The 16612-nt window shown below is 38.0% G+C and overlaps 1 long non-coding RNA gene across 1 annotated transcript; it reads left to right on the forward strand.

The window, feature by feature from the left end:
• The first annotated feature begins 789 nt into the window (after positions 1 to 789).
• Positions 790 to 5011, forward strand: LOC135672465 (uncharacterized). The gene is made up of 2 exons (XR_010512994.1): positions 790 to 1400; positions 4771 to 5011. It is a non-coding gene; the product is annotated as an uncharacterized LOC135672465 (long non-coding RNA).
• Positions 5012 to 16612: the final 11601 nt, after the last annotated feature.

The following is a 16612-nucleotide window of genomic DNA, read 5'->3' on the forward strand; positions in this document are numbered from 1 at the left end:
TAACTAACTTGCACGACTCTGTGTCGCATGGTGTGCTTTGCACATTCCTGAGTAGCTCTGTACTATGTGGCACCGTCCATATAGCATCGGGCAGCACAAGCGTAGTCGATTGTCTCGTACGGGTCTGTGCTGATGGCGGGGTGCAGATGATTGTCTCGTATAGGTCCAATGTGTCATGTTGCCGTGTGTGTACCATGTTAGCTCCGAGGCACCATGTCGGCTCTAACGTGGTGGTTGACTGTGGTTGCCAAAGAGATATCTAAATATGCCCTATTAGTTATGTTATCTTGTTGATAGTGCAACTATAAGTGAACTAATGAATGAAACTTTTAGCTCGTAGTGAATATAATAACATAAAGAGTTAATGAAAAATTATATATATATATATATATATATATATATATTGGAATAGTGTGAAAATTATTTGAGAAAGTTATGTTATACCTCTTCCATATTAATCAATATTTGCCCTTTTTTAAATTACATTTATTTATTAATATGACGTGGAGGGTGCCGTCTGCTTCGCACTGGTTTGCTTTGCGGCGAAGAAATGACATGTCAGGTTCCGTGTCTCCATCGTTGACCTGGTCAAAATAGACCCGCGCTTACTGCCATCGCCACCGGCCGCGGTCGAACGGCTTCGACCTGATTCGCCTGTGATTGGACCACGTGGCGATCTCGAAACTGGGGTGGTGGCAATGCTTTCGCCGTGTGTGAATTGGAAAAGGCGTGGGCTAATAGGAGATTGAAACGTTTCAGATTGCGATTCGTAGCTTGTTCTATAAAAATGTCGTCGGACATTCTTAACTCACATCTGGCGGAGCGATTGGGGAGGCGTCAGCGTGGGCGGTGGTGCGTCTGCCATGGATCTGAGAAGGCCGATAGACGGACAGGGATTCTGCCTCATCATGTGGGCCGTCACCGCCGTGGTCTTCGAGCCGATCAGGCATGGCCCGAGGCCCGGCGCCGGCCCTGCCTCCGTCAGCTCGTCCCTCCTCGCCTTCCTCGTCTTCCTCACCGGCGTGTGGCTTGTCATCCTGGGCTTGGTTCGGTCCGACTTCCGCCGAGGCCACCCACAGGAAGTTGCCGCCACCCCCGGGGGTATCATTCCGGGCGCTGAGGACAACGGGAATCGATGCGCGAAGGATTCCCCCGACCCCGGGTCGCCTCTTCGGTGATCGAGGTGGGTAGTAAAACCCGTCGGCCGGCTTGTGCTTTCCAGAGTTGGGAAGAAGTTGTGGCCTGGTGCACTTGCAACCAGTGACCGAACCTATCGCGACGGTCAATGGTCAAAGTCAACGGTCACGACCCATGGCAGCGCTATTTGGAACCTCCAAAAGATAAGGCTACGAGATCGTACTGTATGCCGATCTCAATCGCTCTACTATTCCCTCGTCAAGGTATCACATCAATTTTTAAGTTCAAGATATGACATCCATCATTTTCAAATATGATATGAATTTCAAATATGAAATATAGTAAGATGAGCTCATGATATCTTATCATATGAGTGACATTTATCAAGCATTCATGAAACATTTCAAGTATCTACAATGCATATGAAATACATTTTGATATGTTTCAAGCATTTGCGATATGTTGCAATGTTTGTGATATGTTGCAATATATTTGATGATTCCAATTATATTTCAAGCATTCGAAAAACATATAAGTATTTATGATAAACATTTATGATAAGATACATTGCATACATTTAAAACACCAATTTGTCATCAATTTGTCACATTTTGGTATCATTTCTCCCCCTTTATCATCATAAAAAATAGAACAACTCAACAATACAAGTGTGGTAAAAATTCAAACAAGTTTCACACTAATCTATCCAATCGATATTGCATCGATGCATGGTAACATTCAAAAGTTCTTAACATCAAAAGTTATTAACATTAAAGTGATAGATTCTATCAACTTCTACCCCTTTATCATCAAAACTTTGCATGAAGGAGAGGAAGGAAGGTAAATAGGGAATCCATTAAGAACCAAATTTGTGAAGTCAAAAACACTAAATAAGTTTTCATTAAAACATACTTTAATCAAAGAGAAGGGATTCATGAAAACGATTAAGATGTCCATACGAAATCAAATCCCTATTCTTGCAAGTGATCATCTCATACTAAAAATTCATAAAATTTTTTCTTTTATGAGAAGAGTAAGGAAGAATTCATGGGAAAGAAGCATCATATGGAGGATAAAAGAAATTTCATGAATAAGCCTTCATAAATCAAATATGTTTCTCATTAAAAATTCATAAGAGTGAAATCCGTGAAAGATGCATTTGTCAATGAATTTCATGTATCAAACATCATTAAGTTTTCATATTTTGGATTTCATGAAAGCCCAAGAAGAAAAGGAGAAAGTCCAAAAAAGATATACATCAAGGATCATGCATTCGAACAATTTAACATCACTAACTCTCTTCTAATAAAATGAAATTATTCTTCATTTAAAGGTTTTGTAAAGATATCGGCTAATTGATATTTCATATCAATAAACTCTAAAGATATGTCATGGTTATTGACATGTTTTCTTATGAAATGATGCATAATATCAATATGTTTAGTTCTAGAGTGTTGAATGAGATTTTTTATTAAACATATTACACTTGTGTTATCACATTTTATAGGAATGTTCGTAAGGTGAATCTTATAATAATTTAAGTATACCAAACTGTATACCAACGTCGATCGATCGATTGTGTCACATTTGTGCATGTGAGAATTTTCAAAAAAAAATTATCTTTGATAATTCTTGTACCCCTATTCCTCATCCGTTATTGACAACGACAATGGAGTGAGCCATAATTAACGATGACAATGGTGTGGGGGTAGAGGTAGTGGTTGATAGGGGTAACATTATCATTTAAAAAAATTAATCCCATATGAAAATTTTAAAAGTTAGGATGCTATTTAAAAATTTATCAAAAAAATTTAAAAAAATTATCCTATATATATGTATATATAATTTGATATTAGAAAATTAATGATTACCTAAGCTAAGTTAAAAGATATCCATGATAGTCGAAAAATAAAATGAATCCATGTTTCCACTTGCCACTCTAAAATTTAGGGGATCGCATGGCTTGTGATGGAGGAAGATGAGCCTATCGATTTGCCATTGATGATGGGCTTCTTCGGGACCTACCTCATCTGATTCTCCATCCACTCCATCGCCTTCAAGGATAAGGGCTCTGAGTTTGTCGACCTAGGCCTTGTTGTCTTCGTGCTCTTCCTCACTAGCGTCAGCCTCATGATGTATCACATGTGGATTGCTATTGACTCTAATAACTATCGCCCCCATGCCTGTGATCTCGCCTTAGCGACTACGGGAGCTGCCCCTCTTGCTCGACCTTAGTTGCGAATAACTCATGGTCGATACCGATGTTTGGACCTCTCGGTGATTATGGTTTGGGTTGCAGATTGCTGCCTATTGCCTTCCACTTCGCGACGATCAATATAATAAAATATGGTTTACTATGAAAATATTTGAAAAATAAAAAAGGTAGATATTTCATATCAAGAAAATAGTAGGAAAAAAAGAAATATTTTTGAGTGGACAAGTGAAACAAAAAATATGATGACTTAATGATAGTCGATCATGAAAAGATAAAAGTTTATTTTTTTTTCCAAACAAGACAAAAAGATAAATAAAATTATTCATTTGTGTGCCTTTTTCTTTTATATATGAAACATGTTTGATTTTCTCATATTTATAGGGTGTCCGAGAGGGTTTGGATTGGATCGATAATCATTTTGGCACTTGTCACAAGTAGTGTTGTTGGAAACCTGAGGGCATCAATAGGTGACCTCATAAAATCTACATCCATAATATATTTGATAAAAATTCTTTAATGCTTAAGTTAATATGAGGTTTGGAGGATTCCTAAACAAAATCAGTGCTTCGTTGAGAATGCACTTAAGGATAGTAAGAATAATTGTGTGGATTGTTCGATCATCAATAAGCTATTAGAGTGTATATTAAACTGTTGCAACTATAATTATGAGATAATCTTCATCTTGGGATCAGAACTAGCATCCCCGATTGAATGAGTTGCCATGTTGGCATAGAGTCAATATCTGTATCGATTCCACATTGTTGATCCCGTGGGATTGAACATATTGATATGTCACTAAGCTGCCTATATGTCATATCTTCCATGTCATTTGCTTTCCATTGTGTTACAACACATGAAAGGAGTCAGGACATGATATTTCATTCGGTAGATGGTTGATTACATCACTTGTGATCATGCAATGCTTTTCTGGCTAGGCTTCTCATCTTTGATTTATTAAGGTTTGAGATTGATGTTGTACGATGGATGAAATTGTAGTATCATGAAAGGATACTTTATGGTTGGGTTTCATCGAATCATCAGAAAGGATGTTCCTTGGTCGATTCAATTGCACTGTCATCAAGGGATGCTTTAATATTGGATTTGATTACCACATCATCAATGGAAACTTTGTGGTAGGATTCGACAGTGTCATTATCCTTTATAGTTAAACTCACACACGTTATCATCAAGGGACATTTCATAGTCAGATTCGGAATGTTTCATAGTCAAATTCGATTGCGTCACCATAGAGAAATGCTTTATAGCCAAATTTTATAGTGTAGTCATAAATAGACACATTGTGGTTGTGTCATCATAGCCCATTGTTGCATATGCTTCTCATGTTATTTATTTTTGTTGCTTTAGGTTCAAATCTACTCAAAGTTAGAACTTATCAGTGTCATATCAATTTTTTTCAGGTGATTTTGGGCCACGATTTTGGACCACAAATACAAGGAGTCACATGAAGAAATCAAATCAAATTGGATTGAGCACTATAATCAAAGAAAATTGACCCGATGGGTCGCACGTGTGAATCTGATTTTAGCCAAAAGCCAAAATCACAATGGTTGTCTCACCGCTTGCATTCATAGTCCAATCGTGGAGTTCTATGTCATTGCCTAGTTGAATCGTTAGAGATTCGAGAAGATTGTGATCTCATGAGACATTCTCCTTTGCCCAATTAGATGTTGCTACATTGCCTAACAAAGTGAATCATCGGTAATTGATGGATCTGATGATAAAGCTTAAGGGTCACTTGGTCCATATTAATAGGTGGTGTTATCTCTTCGCTCCATTTATATTTTCTTAAGAACTTAGATGTTTCGGATCATTTGGCCATTAGAATCCCTATTGATCTTTTCAACCTTATGGAAAAGGTTCAAAATGACCTCTTCCACATCTCCATCTTTTGGGTGGGGTTTGGATCAATCGTTGATCCAATCTCCACCCTCGGTCTTAGTCTACCTAACCTCCACCTCCTCCTATGAAAGGATCAAAGTTTTTGTTACATGCGAGGCTATTCCTTCTAGGGCGAATCCCTAGTGATTGACTCTATCTGCTGAATCACTACTTCTGTATGCATATAGATGCACTAGAGGCAAGACTCTAATTCCCCCTCCACGCATTCTTTATTAAGATTTTTTACTGCTAGAGTATCTAGTATTTGACCTGCTAAGTGGTGTCGAATTGCTAAGTGGTGTCGAATTCCTAACACTATCTTATCATGATTGTTGGGGAGTGCCAAAGTTTTGGCATTAACATGACATTGATCCTATTGCATGCGTGCTATAATTTTTGCTTCAAGTATTCAATTTACTTTCTTTATCCAAAAGTGATTGTTATTGAATCTCAAATTTTAATGATGAAACTAATTTATATGTTTATTATACTAATATAATTTTAAGATAAATGATATAGAAAATCCTTTGATTATGGACACGAACCATTGGAGAGCCAATTATCGAAGAGGGAGAGTCAGACATTATGCCAAGAAAATTATCGCGTCAAAAATTGGATATCGAGCTAGAGGATTGATTGACGTGCTAAAGATTGGACTTCATGTTATAGGTTTGAGCATCATACGGGAAGAATTGAATATTGCATGAGAAGATCGAATGTCGTGGGAAAGTCGACATACCGATGGAATGAGTAAAGAAAAGGATGATGTGCCACAAGTTTGGACAGCGTGCCAAAAGATTGGTCGATATGACAAAAGCTATTGAGATTGAAGTCGAGTTAAATTAGGCTAAACTAGGCCTGGGCAATGGTACTACTAAGTCCAAGCAATAGGACTACCTAAGTTAGTTGACAAGCATTGTTTGTCCTCTATTAGCTTTTTTGATGATGGTATCGCCTATGGCTGTAGTAGTACCACCTAGGACAGTGGTAGTATCACTCAGAATTCAAATTTTATGGTGGTAGTATATCTGGAGTCTAGATTTATTACATTAAAATTTACGATGGTAATACCACCTAGTGTGCAGTAGTACCACCTATATCCTAAAATTTTTGTGCATTTAAATTTTTAGCTTCATTCTTGAAGCCTTTTGGGGTTTATAAATACCACACTTAAGCTTGATTGATGGGTCATTAATTCCTGAGTAAGTGAAGCATTATAAGTGTTAGGAAATCTAGGGCGGCATCATATGCGTAGCGGAAGAACAAAAATTAAAATAACAAATTTCTCGTAGAAAAAGAAGGTTTCATCGTTGTGTGAAGATTGGTGTGCAAAAATCATAAAATTAAAAAATTATATGTATATGAAAGATATGTTACTTAGGGAGATCGTATATCATTAAAATTCTACAGATCTATGGGAGAGGATGAAGTAGGTCAATTATCCTCCTCTCTAGTGGTGATCCACATAATAAGGGCTGTGAAAGCACTCCTCAAATCGCTATACAATCCTCCTTTCTACGTGCATCACGCAATCAAGAAGGGGCTGACCCTTCTTGCTATCTACATGCCCCAAACAGAGGTTATTGGCTAAGGAGGGAGAGAGAGAGGATTATAGGAGGTGACAACCAAAAGGGTCTAGCCTATGACCCTTTGGTTCCCTTATATTTATAGAGGTCTCATGTCAACTTAACCCTAATGGTTCCTGCCCTTGCTAGTCATAGGTGTCTTGCAAGCCAATCACGTGAGTGATGGCACGTATGACTTAACACGTAGTCTTTTTCCTTATTATTATTATTTGATATTTTATCACTTTATATTGCATGTTGCTTAAATATATTATGATGTCCATAGATTTGTACAATGGGAATTAAATCATGATAAGATCATAATAATGAGACTGATTCACCTTTAAACACAAATCCTAAATAATCCTAGTCATAGGTTAGTTAAGAGGGACATCGAGATAACCAGATAGACTAGTGTGTTATACACCCGTCCATATGATGGATGCAGTTGGTCTCATAGCTGCTCATGTGAGGACACTAGGGATACAGTACATGTACTCATTGGAGAATGAGTTTGTTAGGAGCACTAAGAGGGGGGGGGGGGGGTGAATTAGTGCAGCGGAAAACTTTCGATGATTAAAACTGCGTTCGTACGTTGAAATCCGATTCCGACGTAAAAGTCATTTCGTGCAGATAATAACTTTGAAAGCTTATGGAAATGTATTTGAAGTAAAGTAAGGAAGGAAGTTTGCAGTTAAGAGAGAAATCAGAATGTAAACGCAAACTGAAATATGATGTTCGTACGATAAAACTGATTTCCGACGTAAAACCATTTTCGGAAACTTAACTTGAAAGTGAGTTCGTAAAAGAGCAGAAGGCAGTAAGCTATTGAGGAGGTTTGCAGTAAAGATAAAATGCTCAAAGTAATTGCAAACCGAGATTTAGAGTGGTTCGGTCAATCTTGACCTACATCCACTTTTGGCTTCCTCCATCAATGAGGTCACCGACGTCCACTAACGATCTTCCTTTACTAGGCGAAGATCAATCTCCTTCTTACACCCCTCTTCTCCTTTTACTGGGTTTAGGAGACAACCCTTACAAGCACTCACTCTCCTCTCTTAAATAGAATTCTAACACTTGAGCTAGAGGAGGGAAATTCTAGAGATTGTAGCAGCGTTTTCTCTCTTTTAATCTCTCTGTGCTTATGTATTTTACCCAGGGATGGGAGGGGTATTTATAGGCTCCAAACTAGGTTGAATTCCGAGCTCAAAACTGTCATCTCCCGGAATTCCAAGGTCTGGCGGTTGCACCGCCTAACTGGGGCGGTTGCACCGCCTGGCAGAGCTCGGAGACTAAGCCTCTAGGCGGTGCCACCGCTTGTCAGGGGTGGTTGCACCTCTTGGCAGAGCTTGGAGACTGAGCCTCTGGGCGGTGCCATCGCCTAGTAGGAATTTTGGTCTGAATGGGTTGATCCATTCGGCCCAATTTAGGTCTGGCAAGGGCCCAATTGCCCCCAGATTAAGTTAATAGGATCACCTCCCATTCCTAACTTAATCTACATACTAACTACGATAATTCTTAAGACATTTACTACAGCTTGCTCCGGTACGTCAATCGCTTCTTCCGCACGAGCTTTCGACGAACTTCCGACGAACATCCAACGAACCTTCGGCGATGCTCCGACGGACTTCCGGCAAACTCCTGGACTTGCGATGATCCACTTGGCGAGTTCCGACAAGCTTCTTTTGGAAAGCTCTTGGGCTTCTCGGATTTGTTCCCGCAGAACCTCCGACGACCGTTTGGACTTCCGTCGAACTCTCGAACTCCCAACGTGATCATAGTCTTGACTCCGGCGCAACTCCTGCTGCATGTCTTACATCCATCGTAGTTAATCCTACACATGTAAAACAAAACTTCGATCGAGACAATTATTCCTAAGCAATTAACCAAGTTGTCTGGCATGTCATTGGTCCCTCAACGCTTCGCCCGATTCTTCGGCGCATCGTCCTCTCTTGTGGCCAATTGCCCAATCGGCCAGTTGACTCCGCAACTCCGATATCCTTGGTGCAATACCCGCTCTTCTTGGTCCGATGCCCGAGTCCACGACCCGAAGCCTTCTATCGATACGTCGACCGATCCACCGGCCCGACTTCCAATCTTCTGACATGTTCCTCGGGCACAACATGATTTTTTCTACTTTAATTGTCTCATCCTGATTGAAGCATCATACGTCACTCAAAACACAGATTACAACATAAACACAATTATCAATTGGTTTCATCATCAAAATACGAGATTCAACAATCTCCCCCTTTTTGATGATGACAACCAATTGATGACGGAGTTAAAAACTCCCGGAGTTTAAACAAACTCACCCTATCAATATGCCATATTGATAGAACCTTGAATTCAAGTCATTGCAATATTCATCATGAATACTTGTAACACGTCATCATAAACTTATGCATAACATGTCATGTCATCAACATACTTCTCCCCCTTTATCATCAACAAAAAGGAGAAGTACAACTATTCTTTGTGTTTGTAATATAAGTTCAACTCATTGCATGAAAAACATAATATCAAGTTTTATCATCATGCAGTTTTGAAGCTAGAAAATTTAGCAAGTATTACATCATGCTTAGAACATTCAAGCTATCAAGTTTTAGATATGTAAGTTTTACAGCATACAAGATAGCACTTTTGGTAATGTTCAAGATAGCAAGTTCTACATCATGCAAGCTAGCAATATTATAACATTTTAGAACATGCAAGCTAGCAATTTAGAGATGTTCAAGAGAGTAACTCTTGCTTCTTGAAATATGCAAGTTTGCAAGCTAGCAATTTTTTGCTTCCTTTGCAATGTTTGAGCTTGCAATTTTGTTTTCGTTGCAAAATGCAAGTTTAGCATGTTTAGCATCTTGAGATAGGCAAGATAGAACATTTTTGTATTTTCTTGATGTTTCAAGCTAGCAATTCTCGATGATGTTCAAGATAGCAATTTCTTTTCTTTTGAGAAGTATAATTTTTGCTTTCTTCTTGAATTATGCACGCTAGTTATCTCCCCCTTAGTCATTGTCAAAAAGAAGGGAAGACCCTTTCTAAAGAAGGGAAGACCCTTTATGTCAATTTCTAAATGACAAAGGTAAGTAATCATTCTTATTTCAAAATTCCATAATTAAGATAAACTTTGAATTCAAATTAAGGTAATTTTAATCATGATTCATATTATCATATAAAAAGCATCATTTTAGAAACAAATCGTAGTATTTCATCACATGGCATGATATCATCAAGTAAAATTACGATGTAAGTTCTTGATATCTTAACATGATGCAAACATGGCATATGGCAATCATAGCATTAATTCATATATTTCTCATTCAAATATGGCACTCATAGTATCAATTCATATATTTCTCCCCCTTTGTTATCAACAAAAAGAGAAGTAGCTCTAGCTATTTTAAAAGATATGTAAGTTTTTGTAACATGAAGCTAGATTTTTATCACAACATATAAGCACAAAAGCATAGTAAGATTCTAAAGTTCAATCATGGCAATTCAACACTTGCTTCTTGTGCAAGATTGCACTTTGCTTTTCTTTGCATGTTCTAACTAGCGAAAGCTTTCTCCCCTTTGCTTTTGTCGAAAAGAAGGGAAGAATACAAGCTAGCCAGCATTTGCCTTGAGCTAGGAATATTTCTCCCCCTATGTCATTACCGAAAAGAAGGGAGAAATCAATGACCAAAAAATTTTAATCATTATACAGACCATATTACAAAATCATGTCATGATATCAAGAAAATTCAAGAAGGACATGATTCATTCGACAAATCCTTTTAATAGAGCAAAAGAATTATACAACCAAGGATCATGATTAAAATATATCAATATCATAGATCAAGTCATGATTCGTGATTCATCATAAAGCAAATTAATTTTCAGTCATCACATAAGGCATTTAAAGAATTTTGAAACATAGGAGAATGATTAATTTAAGCATGCAATGTTTCAAACAAATTCAAGTCATGAATACCAATACTTTCATATTGTGAGTATCAATTCATCAATACCAAAAGATATTATTTGTGATTTTAATTTTGCAAGATCAAGATTATGATTTAGATAAAACTCATTCAAATCAAATCATTAACTTGAAACTCATAATCAAGTTATCAAAATCAATTTCAAGATTCACAAAATATCATGGGATTATTAATCTCGATTAGATGGGAAAAACATTTATTAAGTGATTCTTTTTCATCTAAGCATGCCTTAGTCTTTATATGCCAAATCAAGATAAGCATGAAAGTTCAAGACGTAAAGGCAAAATCTTATAAAACAACTCATCAAGCAAGATTTTAAACATCCATTTTCAAGCTATATAAAGAGTAAGTCAAGGATTCAATTATCTCATGTCATGAATTCCAATAGGCATATTAAAATATCAACATCACATTAAAAAGATATTTCAAAAAGATATATCAATAAGTGATTCATTTGTATCATTTTATTCATTCGGAAGATTCTCCTCTTTGGTAAATAAATGTAGGAGAACAAAATGAATTAAGAAGATGTAACATGATTGAAGCATTGAACATGATTCATATTTAAAATGTGTCTCATGTCATAAGTATGAATCAAGCATTTGTAAAATTCGAAATCATCCTCAAAGTCACATTCAATAAATTCATACATGACAAGCATAGATTTATTGAAAAGACGATAAGATAAATGATCACATTTCATTTTTATAAATTTCTATTCATGTGATTTGCTTCTTATAAGCATGCATTTACCTTTAATAAAACAAGTGTCATCATTTAAGACGGAAGGGTAAATTTCGTAAAACAAATCATCAAGCATAATTACATGAAAATATCCTTTTAATATCTTGATATTCATCATCAAGTATGATTTCAAAAAGTATGTTCAAGAGAAATTATTAAGACTAAATGCATGAAATACTCATTTATTTTCAAAGAATTCATCATTATTTTCATGTATGATAATAATGTATTCATGATACACATTATATGCATATATCATCACAATAAAAAACAATTACATGCATAATTTCAAATCATAAATGTTTCAAATTATGATGGTATTAACTTGTCAAATTTCATCCTACCATTCATAATCATAACTTTTCATTTGTATGCATCAAAATAATATCAAGAGTATTTCATGCATAATTTTATATCACTACATAAGGAATATCAAGAAGAAAGTAATTGGGTGATGCGATAAACATTTCATGAATACAAAAAATTGCATAAAAATCATATCATGAAAGATTATAACATGTGAATACCAAAAGACATGATTTCTTTTTGAAAAACCTACTCATAATTAATCAAAAGAAAATCTTAGGAGATCGATTAATCAAAAAATCTTGATTCATAATAAATCTTAATTTGTAAATATCACGGAATCAAGATCATGATTTTGGATAAAACTCATTCAAATTCAAATCACCAAAAATCATTTTTATGGTTCACAAAATTCGTAACATAAGTAGATTCATGATTTCATTGATAATATATTTTTTCTTGTTTAAGTATTTCATTTTAAGTGATTGATTTCATGTTAGCATACTTTTTCATTTATGTTAAATAAAAACATGCATCAACGTTTAGGATCGAAAAATGAATTTCATCATAAAACCATCAAGATAAATAGATTCTCAAAAATGAATTGTTAGGATCAAGAAAATCCGAAAATAAAATTTAACACTTTCATGCATTCGAACATGGTTTTGCTATAGATTTTCAAATTCAATCATGAAGTTAAAAATGCTCAAGATCATGGATATTTTTTATCCAAAACACATAATTTCTAATATGTTATTAAGACATATAATAGTGTAAAATCATCAAGATACACAGGCATGGATTAATCCTAAGCACTATCACATATCGTATAATTATCATCCCTAATGTTGCATATATCATTCAACATTTTAAAACATAACATGCATGAAACCTTAACAATATACTTTTTATGATCAAATTTTTAATTTTTCAAAGATGCTAAAAAGAAAAAACATGATATAATTTTTGAAAAACAATTTTTTATTTCCTATTCTAAATTAAGCACTCATGAAAGACTTCAAGTAATTTCAAAATAATTCAAGAGAGTTGAGTTACTTACCTTGTAGTCGAAGCTCGTCAAAGCCCAATTCGCCGTTTCACCTTTGGAAGTTTTTGATTCATCCTTGGTTGCCTTCCTCTTCTTTGGCTTCTTCCTCCATTCAAGTTCATTGTTCATTTTAGATTTTTATTTAATAAACTTATTAAGATTTAGTGTTCGATGTTCAAGTTCATCATTGTCCTCATCACTTGAGTCATTACTCAAGTGGTATTCATTTGTCCGGAGTTCCAAATCCTTCCTATTCTTTAGAAGGTGATTTTGTTCATCATGTTCATCATGTGCATTATGCACCATTTCATATGTCGTCAATGAACCAATTAGTTCTTCAAGTGAAAAAATATTTAAATCTTTTGTTTCTTGTATTACGGTTATTTAGGATCCCACCTTTTTGGAAGGGATCTTAAGATCTTGCTTACGAGATCAAAATTAGAAAAGATTTACCAAGAACTCTTAGATTATTGACGACATCCGTGAAACGGGTGTACATGTCGCCTATAGTCTCGCTTGGTTGCATTCGAAAAAGCTCAAAATCATGCAATAAAATGTTAAATTTCGAGTCTTTGACTCTACTAGTTCCCTCGTGCGTGATTTCAAGTGTTCGCAAAATATCAAAAGCCGTTTCACACATCGAAACGCGATTAAATTCATTTTTGTCAAATGCACAAAACAAGGCATTCATAGCCTTTGCGTTTAAAGAAAAATACTTCTTCTCCAAATCCGACAATTCGTTCATCGGTTTATGGGGAAGTTGAAAACCGTTTTAAACAATATTCTATAAATCTAAATTCATAGAAATAAAAAAAACTCTCATTCGAGTTTTCCAAATAAGTGTAGTCCAATCTGTTAAACAACGGTGGACAAACAACCGAAAAACCCTCTTTAAAGCCATGAAGAGCCATTTCTCTCGGATGTAAATCCAAAATGAGAAATATCGGGCTCTGATACCAATTGTTAGGATCAAGAGCACTAATTAAGGGGGGGGGGGGGGGGGGGGGGGGTGAATTAGTACAACGGAAAACTTTTGACGATTAAAACTGCATTTGTACGTTGAAATCCGATTCCGACGTAAAAGTCGTTTCGTGCAGATAATAACTTTGAAAGCTTACGGAAATATATTTGAAGTAAAGTAAGGAAGGAAGTTTGTAGTTAAGATAGAAATCGGAATGTAAGCGCATAAAATCATTTTCAGAAACTTAACTTGAAAGTGAGTTCGTAAAAGAGCAGAAGGCAGTAAGCTATTGAGGAGGTTTACAGTAAAGATAAAATGCTCAAAGTAAATGCAAACCGAGATTTAGAGTGGTTCGGTCAATCTTGACCTACATCCACTTTTGGCTTCCTCCACCAATGAGGTCACCGACGTCCACTAACGATCTTCCTTTACTAGGTGAAGATCAATCTCGTTCTTACACCCCTCTTCTCCTTTTACTGGGTTTAGGAGACAACCCTTATAAGCACTCACTCTCCTCTCTTAAACAGAATTCTAACACTTAAGCTAGAGGAGGGAAATTCTAGAGATTGCAACAGCGTTTTCTCTCTTTTAATCTCTCTGTGCTTGTATATTTTACCCAGGGATGGGAGGGGTATTTATATGCTCCAAACCAGTTTGAATTCCGAGCTCAAAACTGTCATCTCTCGGAATTTTGGGGTCTGGCGGTTGCACCGCTTTGTCACGAACGGTCGTCGCGCACTCGCAACAACTCCGTTCAACGAACCATTCGTCGCTCACACCTGCATGTACAGCTGCTTGACAGCATGTTTTCTCTTGGTTTTGGGTCATTTTGCTTGTAAATATGTAAGTTCGAACAAGCTGCAGCGTTACAAAGCGACCACTCACCGAACCGAGCAAAACAGCCCAAAACAGCTCCGTTTTCGCGTGCCGCGGGAGGTTTGCGGAGAACTGCCTCCGCTCACCAAAACGTCAGCCATCTCAGACCTCAGAAACCCTCCGGGTGGCACAGGGCTAGATGGGGCTTCGGTTATATACCGGGCATTGAACTCTCTTTCACAAGTTCGCACGTGACCTTTACGGGAACTTGTCTTCGCGCCCGAGACCAGGTGAGCGGCTGCTTGTGGGCTTGCAGCTATTCGTTCATCCTTAAAAGCCTTGTTTTTCTCCCTCTCTCTCTTTTCTCTTGTGCACACAAGGTGTTCATCGAATTGCTTGTAAAGCTTCCCCTTTTCGTGAGACTTCGGGACTTGTCCGTTGCTCGTTCTTTCGAACTAACCAACTTTCTCTTTTACAAGTCCTTCGGGACCTGCGAGAGGTTACAAAGTGGGCTGATCCTTGCGGAGCAATATCGCAAGGGCGAAGCGCGACTTAGGCAACGCAAGCTAAGTTCGCGTCTTTGCCACAAGGGTGACTCGCGACTTAGGCAACGCAAGCTAAGTTCGCGTCTTTGCCACAAGGGTGACTCGCGACTTAGGCAACGCAAGCTAAGTTCACGTCTTTGGCCGCAAGGGTGCCTCACGCCTTAGGCAATTCCAGCTAAGGTCGTGACATTGTGGTATCAGAGTGGGCAAGCTCTTCGATCGAACAGCGAACGAACTTCACAACTTCGCCATGGCAAAGCATCGTGGTGAATCAAGCAAGACGGGGCAAGCCGGACCCTTGCCCCAAGCAGTCGTAGGTGGGCTACATGTTCACACTCACTCTCATGCTATTGGAGCCGCTCAAGAGGAGCGCGGTAGCGAACAAGATGAGCGAGAAGTTGGCTACTCTCCGCGAGCGGAGGAAGCACAATTTGGAGCGCTAATTGGGAAAAAGAGTCATAAGGAGAGACTCACAACGGTGGAAACCCGCCTGGATGTTCTTGAAGCGAGTATGGAGGAACTCTACCATGGCCAACAAAGACTTGTTGGGGTAGAGAGCTCGCAAGAGGAAGCGGAGTCTAGGATCGACAAGGTCGAGGTCCTAGTCGATCGACTGTCTGATGACACTAAAGACTCCGTGCAACACTTACAGGATGTTGTGGCGGAACTCACTGCAAAGGTGGCTATGCTCACAAGAACACTAAATGCGGGAGGAGGCAACACCCACGTTGCACCGCCACAAAACTTGAGGGCACCTGAGCCTCATGGATATGGAGGGGCCAGAGATGCCAAAGAGCTCGAGAACTTTCTGTTCGACATGGAGCAATACTTCCGAGCTACGAGGCCCAATTCTGAAGATACCAAAGTCTCTATAGCAATAATGTATCTGAATGGAGATGCGAAACTTTGGTGGCGAACTCGTTGGGAGGAGATCCAACAAGGTCGGTGTCGAGTCAACACATGGGAGGACTTGAAGCGGGAGTTGAGAACTCAGTTCCTACCAGAGAACACAGAGTTCGTCGCAAGAAGGAAGTTGAGGCAACTCCGCCAAAGTACCACCATCTGAGACTATGTGAAACAATTTTCTACACTAATGCTGGACATACAGGACATGTCCGAGAAGGACAAGTTGTTCAGCTTCCTTGATGGTTTGAAACCATGGGCTCAACAGGAGTTAAATCGAAGGAATGTTACCGATGTGGTCGGGGCAATTGCTGCTGCAGAAAGGCTCACCAACTTTATTTCCTCTGAAGACCCAGCGAGAAGGAAACAATCTTCAGGCAATCGCCCTCCAAAACATTCTTGAGGGAAGGAGCTCGGGGGCGAACAGAAGAAGAAGAGCTCCCACAAAGGGCCGAACCCGAAAGGCAAGGCCTCAAAACCTGGAGGA

Source organism: Musa acuminata, chromosome BXJ1-4 (assembly GCF_036884655.1).
Source record: "Musa acuminata AAA Group cultivar baxijiao chromosome BXJ1-4, Cavendish_Baxijiao_AAA, whole genome shotgun sequence".
Taxonomy (NCBI): Eukaryota; Viridiplantae; Streptophyta; class Magnoliopsida; order Zingiberales; family Musaceae; genus Musa; species Musa acuminata.